Raw genomic sequence first — 9,252 nt, forward strand, 5'->3', positions numbered from 1 at the left:
AAAAAAAAAAAAAACAAAAAACAAAACTCATTGGCTCACCAAGCTGGTGTAGCTTGAGTTTTTCTGCCTTGCCCACAGTCAGGACAAACCTCTGTCACCCGCCAGTCCCACAGCCTCTCAGACCCAACCAAATAAACACGGAGACTTATATTGCTTTCAAACTGTATGGCCATGGCAGGCTTCTTGCTAACTGTTCCTTTATCTTAAATTAATCCATTTCCATAAATCTATACCTTGCCATTCCATAAATCTATACCTTGCCACGTGGCTTGTGGCTTACCGACACCTTCACATGCTTCTTGTCATGGCGGCAGCTGCAGTGTCTCTCTGCCTCAGCCTTCTTTTATTTCTCCTCTCTGTTAGTCCCACCTATACTTCCTGCCTAGCCACGACCAATCAGGTTTTATTTATTGACCAATCAGAGCAACTTGACATACAGACCATCCCCCAGCACAGCCAAGTGCAGACCATCTCAGACACCTGCACTCAGGCCCATGGTCCTAATCATCCTCCATGCAGACCCGCTGGGTAACGCCACAAGGAACCCAAGAAGGGCTCCCACAGGACATACATTAACATCCCACAGCAAGCTGGACTTAGAGCCTTACTTTGGTGGGCTCCCAATCTGGAGTGAGTAGGTGTTTGTTTACTTCTCCTGGGAACAGTGTCACACAACGCTTCCTTAAAGAAGTCCTGCCATTCTTATCCATTCCCGATTGGAACAACCTGAGGAGACTAATTTCCATCGTGGCACAGCTGTAAGGTGATGGCGACCTGGGCTGAGTCACTGTTGATAGAGAGGCACTCAGGAACGCTACCCAGGCTCACTAGAGTTTGCAAGAAAGAGAACCTTTGTTGTGTAAAGTCACTTAAAGGACTATTGTTTACTGCATCTACCCAGGTTTACATTTAAAACTGCAAAAAATGCAGCATTAAGATACAAAAAAAAAATTTGTAGTTTGGCAACTAACGTTTGAAGTTGAGTTCAAGATGTGTACTTAAAAAGAGGTTTTAACAGCTAAAGAGAAATCTGGGACAATAGGAAAAGTATCCTGAATGCAAGATCTCATCCACCAAGGCTCTAATGTATGAAAAGGCAAATTTATTTGAAAGCAAATAGACAATAGACGGTTTTTAAAAATACAAAGGGGCTCCTTGCTCAAAAAAGTGTTTCATCAGGGTCAGCATGAAAAGTACACAGAGGTTGCTACCTACCATTGTGGTCCAGGAGGCCAGGCTCCATGCTGAGCTGGCAGCATTGTCCATGTGGTGGTACGGCTTTAAAGGCATGAAAGATGCAGGATTGAGGGGAATCATGGGTTCTTGCAGTTCCAGAGAGACACTGAGGCCAGGCGATGTGAAGTATGACTGAGGTCCCAGTAAGGAGGCTCTGAGAAGTCACTGAGTGGAACTGTGAAGGTGAAGCCTAAATCTCAGTGTAGATCCTGAGATACTCGAGATGCCAGGACCTGGGGTGTTCACCAAGAGAAGATGGAGGCATGAAGTGGAGTCAGCAGAAGAGAGAGAGAGAGAGGCTATATGTGCTGCAGGTGGCAACAGTGGAGGGGGAGGGGGGCGGGCGTCGTCGTCCAAGCCCTCTGCAGTCTAGATGGCTCCATCATAAATTCCAGATGCCAGACAAGGAGCTACAGAACGTGGCATTTTCCCTGTCTGGTTTTGGTCTTTGGTGTCATCATTCCTTGCTCTGCCCCCATTCTTCCATTTTGGAATGGAAATGTCTAGTCTATGTCACTGCGTTTTTGGAAGTGTGTAACTTGTTTCTAATTATATAGGAGCTCACAATTAAGAGATTGCCTTGAGTTTCAGATGAGAGAATTTCAAACAAGGTTGAATTTTTTATTTCTAAATGAAATCTGGGCCAGGCAGTGGTGGCCCACGCCTTTAATCCCAGCACTCGGGAGGCAGAGGCAGGTGGGTCTCTGTGAGTTCAAGGCCAACCTGGTCTACAGAGTGAGTTCCAGGACAGGCTCCAAAGCTACACAGAGAAACCCTGTCTCAAAAAACAAACAAACAACAAACAAAAAGAAACAAAAGAAATTTGTCTTTAGCTTTAAGATTTTATTTTATTTTTTTGGGGGGGGAGGAGTTTCGAGACAGGGTTTCTCTGTAGCTTTGGAGCCTGTCCTGGACTAGCTCTGTAGACCAGGCTGGCCTCGAACTCACAGAGATCCACCTGCCTCTGCCTCACCAAGTGCTGGGATTACAGGCGTGCGCCACCACCGCCTGGCAAGATTTTACTTTTAATTATGTGTGTGTGGGGTATTGTGGGTATGTGCATTTGACTACAGGTGCCAGTAGAGGCCAGAAGAGGGCATCAGCTGATCCTCTGGAGCTGGAGTTACAGATGGTCTAAGCTGCCTACCATGGGTACTAGAAACCAAACTCAAGTCCTCTGGAAGAGCACCAACCACTTAGCTGCTGAGCTATCTCTCCAGTCCCCCGTGTTGAAATTGTTAAAGACCATGAGGTCTTTCAATGTTGGAATAAATACATTTTGTGTTATGAGATGGCCATGAGCCTGGAGACATAGAAAGTTATGCCTTAATAGTAATGTGTTTAGGTGTTAAGTTGATAAAGGATGGAGTTGTGATGGTATCTTAGTTACTTTTCTATTGTTGTGAAGACACCATGACTAAGGCAACCTATTAAGAAAGCATTTAATTGAGGACTTACAGTTGTAGAGAGTGAGTCTATGACCATCATGGCAGGAAGCAAAGTATAAGTAGTCATGGTGCTGGAGCAGTAGCTGAGAGTTTACATATTATCTGCAAGTTGGAGACAGAGGGGAGTGACTGGGCCTGGCTAGGGCTTTTGAAACCTCAAAGCCCACCCTCAGTGACATACCTCCTCCAACAAGGCCACACCTTCTAATCCTTCCCAAAACAGTTCCACCAACTAGGGACCAAGCATTCAAATATATCGGCCCATTCTCATTCAAACCACTACAGATGGCAATATTGTCAACTACATAGTCATTTAGGTGATAGAGATGCAGCTGTGAGGGATTGTCTAGACTAGGTTAACTGTGAGTAGCATCAGTCTATGGGCTGGAATCTAGGCTAAAAAAAAAAAAAGACAAGCTGAATTCATCTCTCTCTGCCACCTGACCGGATGCAATGTGACCAGCTGGAACCTTGTTCCTATCACCATGCTATCTCTGCCGTGATGGATTGGTCCCCTCAAACTGTAAGCTAGAATAAACCCTTCCTTAATTTGCTTTCTGCAACAAGAAAAGTAACTGTAATAAGACAGTAATAGTGACTACTGTGGCCTAGCCCAACTAGCTTAGTTGCACATTTTGTGAATAGAATATGCACGTATCTTTTCATTATCTGAAATCATCACACATCATAATCAGAGACTTCTTGTTATTGCTGTCAGAAAAGATTAAATTCAACTTCTTCCAAAGACAATTTACATTTACTTCTATTGATTACTTGGACATTGTGGTGGTTTGAATAAGAAGGGCTCCCAGAGGCTCATAGATTTGAATGCTTATCATCAGGGAGTGGAACTATTTGAGAAGGATTAAGAAGTGTGGCTTGGAGGAAGTGTGTCACTGGGGTGGGATTTGAGGTTCCAAAAGCCTGGACCAAGCCCAGTTCTACCTCTTGATCTTCGGATCAAGATGTAGCTCTTAGCTACCTCTCCAGAGCTGTGCATGCTGCATGATAATGCACTAACCCTCTGACTGTAAGCATGTTCTTCCCTCCCTTTCCCGGATTAAATGCTTTCTTTTATCAGAGTTGACTTGATCATGGTGTCTTGTTGCAGCAACAGTGACACATATATATTATATATAATATATATTATATATAAAATATATATAATATTTTAGCTCCCCCTATGATTTTTTGTTGTTGTTGTTTTTTGAGACAGGGTTTCTCTGTGTAGCTTTGCGCCTTTCCTGGAACTCACTCTGTAGCCCAGGCTAGCCTTGAACTCACAGAGATCTACCTGGCTCTGCCTTCTGAGTGTTGGGATTAAAGGCATGTGCCACCACCGCCCCGCCCCTATGATTCTTTAAGTTAAAGTCTGTACCTTCAAATCAACTTTAGGGATAATTTTTATTTATTTATTTACTCATTTATTTATTTTAAAGTGTATGGGTGTTTTGCCTACATGTTTTTCTGCTTACCACTCATACACCTGGTCTCCTCACAGATCCCCCAGAACTGGAATTACGGGTGATTGTGAGCCGCCATTTGAGTGCTGGGATCAAAACCTGAATCCTTTGGAAGAAGCCAGTGCTCTTAACCATTGAGCCATCTCTCCAACCCTTAGGGATAATTTCTATTTCACAAAATAGTCATCCATGGTGAGCACATAGTTCAATGGTTATATTTAAGTTGAAAAAGTCCCAACACCTTTAGAGCATGTCTGTCACCTCCAGATGCATGGTGTGCCCATTGCATCTGATCCTGCTCCCATACCTGTCTAACTCACTGTGGAGAACAAGCTGGCCTCCAACTCGAGGGTTGATTCTCCTGCCTCTGCTTCCTGGATGCTTGGATTAGAGATGCATGCCACCACAGCCCTAGTTTACATTCACTGCTCTTGATGTGTGCTTTTCTTTTTGTTTTTGTTTTTCCAGACAGGGTTTCTCTGTGTAGCCTTGGTTGTCCTGGAAGTTGTTCTGTAGACCAGGCTGGCCTCAAACTCAGAGACCCACCTGCCTCTGCCTTCCGAGTGCTGGGGTTAAAGGCGTGTGCCACCACCTCTGGCTTGATGTGTGATTTCTTTTTTTTTTTTTTTTTGGTTTTTCGAGACAGGGTTTCTCTGTGTAGCTTTGCGCCTTTCCTGGAACTCACTTGGTAGCCCAGGCTGGCCTCGAACTCACAGAGATCCGCCTGCCTCTGCCTCCCGAGTGCTGGGATTAAAGGCGTGCGCCACCACCGCCCGGCCCGATGTGTGATTTCTTAAAAGATTTCACCATCATTTTAGAAGAAAATTCTGTTAATCATGTGGAGAAAATGTGGGTGATCAGGTTTTGAAACTAGAAGTTTTGAAACTATCAGTATTGAAACTAGAGCAGGTTCCTCCTGGGGAAAAGCTCACAGCTTCACCCTGCCGGGAGCCGACTTGCCACCTCCACTCAGTGTAAATTTTGAGGTTGAAGGTGGGTGGCAATGTTTGCAGATAGTGCCGTCAATCTTCAACTACCTTAGCTGTGGATGAGAATGGTTCATAACTACACATGTGCCTCTTTTGGGGAGCTGAAGACAGGCAGAACTGAGGCAAGGTTTCAGGTACCAACCTCAAAACCATTATGTGGTGAAAGATGATCCTCTGTCTCCGCCTCCCAGGCACTGGGATTACAGGCATGCATCACCACGCCTGGCTAAGTGTGGCTCCTGACAGCCGTAACTGGTTGAGCTTGTTCCTTAGGAGAGAGATGCAAATTAAAATTTACAACCAGATGAAAGACCTTTACATGTCAACACAGGACATGAGAGAGCCAGCAGCGGCTGCTTTTGTCCTTTGTCTGCCACTTCTCTATCGCAGGGCTTGGCACACGCCTGCATCAAGGCTGAAAACCCAGAACTGACACGCAAGTGAGGCCAGCAAGCAAGTGTTGAGAGCGGCCCAAGCGCGCGCGCACGTGTGCAGACTCCGCTGGGTGCCCCTTCTGTAGGGCACGGTCGGCGTGCACCACTTGTCCCAAATGCCTTTATTCTTTGCATGTTCTTATTTGGATGTATTTACTCCGTTGCATGTCTTCCCGTTTTCTTCCTTTTCTGGTCACCCTGGCCTCCTAGCTCCATCTCCTGGAGTCACTGAGAATGCCCAGTGCCCCTGTTTGCAAGGGGGTGGGGTTTTGTTGGTTTTCCCTAGCCCTCCTACGTAGTGGGACAGACTCAGACTTTGGGCTCCTCTACAGCTTTACACAAAGGTCCACTGTAGTTGTGGAGTCATCCTGGCCATATTTCTCTCATACAGAGGTGGTAAGCCGGTCTTAGAATGATCCTAGAATCACTTTGGAAAGTCCAAGATTGAAACATTGAGTTCCATTTGTTTTCACTTTAAGTGTTTGCTCTCTTGGTTGTTTAGTCATAAACTTTCCTAACATCTCTAGTCCCAGGACCCACAATAAGAAAAAGATCCAGTGTTACCAAGCCAAGCCTTTCCTGATGTTTCTGTGAACTAAAGTTCCCTTATAAAAAATTGAAAAGCCACACTGATGCTAAGATATTACAAGGATGACTGGTTAACTGATAAGAACTTGGTGATTGTATAGTCAGAATGTTGCAAATGTAGAACCAAATTACCTTGGGCTTCCTTGAGTTTCCTTAAGAGTCCTTTATTGCCCACCTTTGTAAGTTAGCATCCTTTTAACTAACAGCTAAAACCTTCGGAATATATCAGTTTAATGACCTCCACCTTTTACCATTACACAAGTGATATTAAAACCAATGTATTAATGCAATGCCTTGATCTGTGATTTTCCTTTGTTCTGTGACTATAAAAGTTCATGTAACCACGTTAATATTGGAACTGCGTAAACCTATGTTCCAGGCCATGGCCACTCAAAGTTGACTCAAAATAACCTCTGTTACACCCTTTGAGGCCAGAGCTGTTTTGCATCAACACCTCCCATGAGATCTGGGGGCCCCAACGAGTGTAAGCTGGGGAATGGCTTTAATTTACCCAGTGTATTTCCAGGACAGAAGACCCGAAGGAACACAATGCCAAACAGAATGTTTTATGGTTATTCAAATGTGTTGCTGCAATTCTTTCTTCCCTCATTTTAGCCGTTCTTCTTTCCCAAATAAAGCTTAGATGTTTTTTTCTACATCATGTGCTTGAGAAAAAATGTGCCTAAGATAAAACTGTCTGTAGGGTGCCTAGTATAACACGCATAAGACTCTGCATGCTTAAGACTCTTAAGTTTGGTTGTTAGCACCACACAAACCAGACTTGGTGCATGCCTATAATAAAGCATTAGAGAGGTAGAGCTAAGAGGATCTTAAGTTCAAGGTCACCTTTGACTACACAGCAAATCCCGGGCCAGCCTGGGCTACACGAGACCCTGTGTCCTAAAAAGAAAAGCTCTAGGGGCTGGAGAGATGGCTCTGCAGCTAAGAGCACTATTTTGTCCATACAATCTACAATCACCTGTCGTGTGGTGTGACTTCCCCACAGTGATGGACGGAAGCCTACAATGAAGATGAATGAACTCTTTTTCCCTAAACTGCTTAATCGGGGTATGTGGTGGTTTGAATGAGAATTGATCCCCTAGGCTCATGTATTTGAATGTTTGGTCCCCAGTTGGTGAAACAGTTTGGGAAGGATTAGGTGTGGCCATGTTGGAGGAGGTGTGTCACTGGGGAGGACTTTGAAATTTCAAAAGCCCAGGCCCAGTCTCTCTCTCTCTGCCTGCAACTTGTGGATCAGATGCAAGCTCTCAGCTACTGCTACAGCACCAAACAGGCCTGCCACCATGATAACCATGGACTAACTCTCTGAAACTGTACGCAAGCCCCCAATTAAATGCTTTCTCCTGTAAGTTGTCATGGTCAATGTGTTTCACTACAGCAGTTGAACAATAACTAAGACAGAAGTTGGTACCAGAAGTGGGATATTTCTGTTAGAGGCTTGAACATGCTGTTTGTAGGAGAAATATGGAACCTACTTTTCTTCCAACTCCTCATCTCCCACTTCCAGCTACCCCACTCCCAGCTCCCTTCGAGAAGTCCCTCTTACCCCAACTTAAGACTGGAGTTAGAACAATGTAAGAAGGATGTAGAAAATTTCATATTCCAATATCCCCAAAGCTCAACCACACAAGGTTCCTCCCCAGTCAGTGTACCCACCTGTCAGTGGGTTCCCTTAGGGAGTGGTGAAATTGGATTTGTGAATGCTCTCCTTATTAATTTTCAAGTAAGAAGACTTACAAGAGTGTAAACCTTTTCTAGATGATCTCTTTGGAATATGAAATTCAAAGATGGGTCTTCATTCAAAAAAGTAATCAGCTGGCTTCATACAACTACGCTACATTCATAGCTTGTAGGAAATTTGAAAACAATCACTAAATAATTCAAAGGTGTGTTGGTGAATGTTTAAATGCTCACTTATCCTTTTTGAGTTTTTTTGTTTGTTTTTGTGTTTTGATACAGGGTTTTTCTGTGCAGCCCTGTCTTGTAACTCACTCTGTAAGACTAGGCTGGCCTCAAACCCAGAGATCCGCTGCCTCTGCCACTGCCACTGCCACCACCACCACCATCACGGGCAAAGACAGACTTCTTAAAGCCTGTATGTCCCCCTTCCGTACCTTAATCCTACCAGTCAAGAAGTACGATGGTTCATATTGAATATATTGCCCAAGATCTTAGAGCAATTAATCAGATTGTTAAAAGTAAACACCCTGTGATCCTCACCACATACATCTCCTCAGAAAGAACTGCGACCACAGATTTAAAAGATGCCTTTTGGGCCAGGAGGTTGTGGCACCCACGTCTAATCCCTGCCTTTGGGAGGCAGAGGCAGGTGGATCTCTGTGAGTTCCAGGCCAGCCAGGTCTACATAGTGAGTTAGTTCCAGGACAGCCAGAACTGTACCACTGAGAAACCCTGTCTCAAAAGACAAAAAAAGAAAACAAAAATGCCTTTTGGGCTTGCACTCTTCTAGCTGATGGCAGAGACCTCTTTGCCTTTGAATGGGAAGACCTCATTCTTGGAGAAAGCAACAATATTAATGAGTTTCAGTGATTCTCCTAACCTTTTGGGTCAGATACTTGAACAAATTTTGGAGAAACCCAGTCTCCCTACTCAGATGTGCCCACTTCAATATGTGGATGATCTTCACCTATCTGAGAGAAGAACCACAACACCAGTTATCTTCCTTGGCAGTCAAGGGTTGTGGACATCAAATATATAATTTGTAGAAAATGAGGTTAGATAATTGGGGCATCTAGTCAGCCAAAGCCAAAGGTAAGGCCCTGAAAGAACTAGTTGGGACCACGTCTAGTGCTCTTCACTCCCTCAGCAGAGTGTGGTACCACACAGCTCACCTGCATGTAACATTATCATCCACACAGACAACTTTGTTTTCCAGGATGAATTCCCCCATGTTTAAATTTTTTTTTTTGGTTTTTCGAGACAGGGTTTCTCTGCGTAGCTTTGCGCCTTTCCTGGAGCTCACTTGGTAGCCCAGGCTGGCCTCGAACTCACAGAGATCCGCCTGCCTCTGCCTCCCGAGTGCTGGGATTAAAGGCGTGCGCCACCACCGCCC

This window comes from Peromyscus leucopus, chromosome 20 (assembly GCF_004664715.2).
Source record: "Peromyscus leucopus breed LL Stock chromosome 20, UCI_PerLeu_2.1, whole genome shotgun sequence".
In the NCBI taxonomy this organism is placed as follows: Eukaryota; Metazoa; Chordata; class Mammalia; order Rodentia; family Cricetidae; genus Peromyscus; species Peromyscus leucopus.